The sequence below is a fragment of the Myotis davidii genome, unplaced genomic scaffold (assembly GCF_000327345.1).
Source record: "Myotis davidii unplaced genomic scaffold, ASM32734v1 scaffold1362, whole genome shotgun sequence".
Lineage (NCBI taxonomy): Eukaryota > Metazoa > Chordata > Mammalia > Chiroptera > Vespertilionidae > Myotis > Myotis davidii.
In genome coordinates this window covers 27,170-30,173 of record NW_006292917.1, presented here as the reverse complement: position 1 = coordinate 30,173, position 3,004 = coordinate 27,170, and the positions used below count along the sequence as shown (strand labels likewise).

The 3,004-nt window shown below is 36.0% G+C and overlaps 1 pseudogene; it reads left to right on the top strand.

The window, feature by feature from the left end:
- Positions 1-2,353: 2,353 nt before the first annotated feature.
- Positions 2,354-3,004, top strand: part of LOC102772977 — a 1,858-nt pseudogene continuing 1,207 nt past the window's right edge.

The following is a 3,004-nucleotide window of genomic DNA, read 5'->3' as shown; positions in this document are numbered from 1 at the left end:
TTGATAATAAATTAAGGAGAAAGAACAAGTGTTGGGGCATAATAATAAAGTCTATTTGGACATTTAATTAAAACTCCATAGTTTTTAATAGTTCTATATTGTCATTCTAACTAAAGGACAGTGATTTTGGAGTCTAGAAGTCTAGGTTTTGGTCTTGATTTGACTGATTTTAGGCAGTTCACCATTATGTCCATATTTTGCTCTCATTTTTAAAATAAAGTTGGACAGATATATTAAAATAAGACTAACTGATAGCCATGTATCATTCCCATTCTAATAGTCTTGGGTAGAATGAAGATAGACTATGTCTCCTGTATGGTCTGAAAGATATACAAGAGAACAGCAGAGGGCATCATTATATAAAAGGTAGACACAGAATTTAAAAAGCAGTGTGAAGGATGGATCAGCATTTTGTTTTGTTGTTGAAATGGATCTTTAAAAACAACTTTATATATGTATAAGATTTTAGAAAAGTAGCAATTAACTTACATATGGGTTTTTCAATATATTACTTGTCCTCACCAGAAAAATGTGATCTGTCCAGGAAATAGATTGTCCTATTTTATAGATGAGGAAACAAACTCTGAGGGGCCAGTAAGTTTTCCAGGTCCACAAAACTAGTAAAAAGCAAATATAGGTCTAAAACCAAATCTTTCAACCTATCTGTTTCAATTCACTGGCATGAAAGTTGACAAAAAGACCAACAAGAGGCCTGGAATAGTTTAGTTATAACTAACGATATTATTGTTAAAATATCCATACTACCCAAAGCAATCTATTGATTCACAGATTGGTGTTTTTCACAGAACTAGAAGTGATAATCCTAAAATTTATATGGAACCACAAAAGACCCCAAATAGCCACAGCAATCTTAAGAATAAAAAAACAGCCCTAACTAGTTTTCTCAGTGGTTAGAGTGTGGGCCCATGGATTGAAGGGTCATGTGTTTGTTTCTGGTCAGGGGTATGTGCCTCTGTTGAAGCTCGATCCCTGGCCCTGGTTGGGACATGTGCGGGAGGCAACCAATTTATGTGTCTTTCACATCAATATTTCTGTCTGTCTCTACCCCTCCCATTCTCTTTAAAAGAGAATCAATGGGAAAAATATCCTCAGGTGAGGATTAACAATAACAAAAAAGAAAAAAAGAGCAAAGTTGAAAATATTATGCTACCTGATATCAAACTATATTGCAAGGCCATAGTAATCAAAACAGCATGGCACTGGGATACATTTATGAACAATTAATATTTGACAAAGAATGCAAGAACATACAATGGGGTAAAAACAGTCTATTCAACAAATGGTGTTGGAAAAGCTGGACAAATACATCCTAAAAAATAAAACCAGACCACCTTCATACACCGTATACAAATATAAACTCAAAATGGATTAAATATAAGACTAACAAAACCTATAAAATTTCTAGAAGAAAACATAGGCAGTAACATTTTGGACATTTCTCTTAGTGGTATTTTTTATTATATATTCTATGGCAAGGGAAATGAAAGAAAAAGTAAACAAATGGGACCACAACAAACTAAAAAGCTTTTGCACACAAAGGAAACCACCAAAAAAAAAAAAAAAAAAGGAAGAAGATGATACATCTGATAAGGGGTTAATATCAAAAATTTATTTTTTTTTAAATAACTCATACAACTCAACACACACATAAGCAGCACACACAAAAACCACAATGCAATTAAAACATGGGCAGAGGGCCCAAAGAGACTTTTCCAAAGAGGACATACAGATGGCCAATAGACATATGAAAAGATAATCAATGTCAGTAATCATCAGAGACATGCAAATTAAAACCACAATGAGAAATCACCGCAAACCTGTCAGAATGACTATCATCATTAACACTAGATTGCCCAAGGAAGTCATTTTGACTGCTTTTTAATTTCAATTAGAAAAACAATTATGTATATAATGATACAATTTCTTAGAATTTTGTGACTTTTTGTACAACATATAAATGCGTTTATTAACTCAGCTAATAACAAGTATTGGTGAGGGTGTTGAGAAAAGGAACCCTGGAACACTTTTGGTGGAATTGCAAGGTGATGCATCCACTATAGAAAATTGTATGGAGGTTCCTAAAAAATATATATAAACAGAGCTACCTTATGACCCAGTGATTTCACTTCTGGATATATACTGGTATCCAAAGAAACCCAAAACACTAATTTGAAAAGATAAATGCAACCCTATGTTCACTATAACATTATTTACAAGAAGGAAAATATGGAAGCAACCCAAATGCCCAACAATAGATGAGTGGGTACAGGTCCGCAACAATCTTGCTTTCCTTTACATTGCCAGTGGCAGTAGGTCAGAGCAATTCTGGGCCATGCAGCTGCTAAATGGAGCCAGGTCTTTCTTGAGAATTTATTCCCTCAAAGTTGCTCCCAAAATGAAGGCCACGACTACCCTTGAAGGAGTGTCTCCACATCCTTAGGACCTTGGGTTTACCAAATTACCAAATGGTTTAGTTATTGCTTCTCTGGTAAACTATGCTCCTTCATCAAGAGTTCATTTGTTCATTAAAGCAGGCAGTAGGTACAAGCACTCTAACAACTTAGGAACCTCTCATTTGCTTCATTTTGCATCCAGTCTGACTACAAAAGGAGCATCATCTTTCAAGATAACCCATGGAATTGAAGCAGGTGGTGGTAAATTGTGACTTCAACAAGGGAAAACATGGCCTACACTGTGGAATGCCTTCAGGATGACATCAATATTCTAATCGAGTTCCTACTAAATGTCACCACAGCACTTGAATTTCATTGTTGGGAGGTAGCTGCTCTTCTGTCTCAGATAAGGATTGACAAAGCTGTGGCTTTTCAGAATCCACAGGCTCATATCATTGAAATTTGCATCCTGCAGCTTACCGACATGCCTTGGCTTGCCGGGAGCGGGTCCAACCTTGCTGCTTGACACAGTCACTGCAGGGAAGAAACATCTGCACAGCATATGTTTCAAGGGACCTGGCGTATTTGGC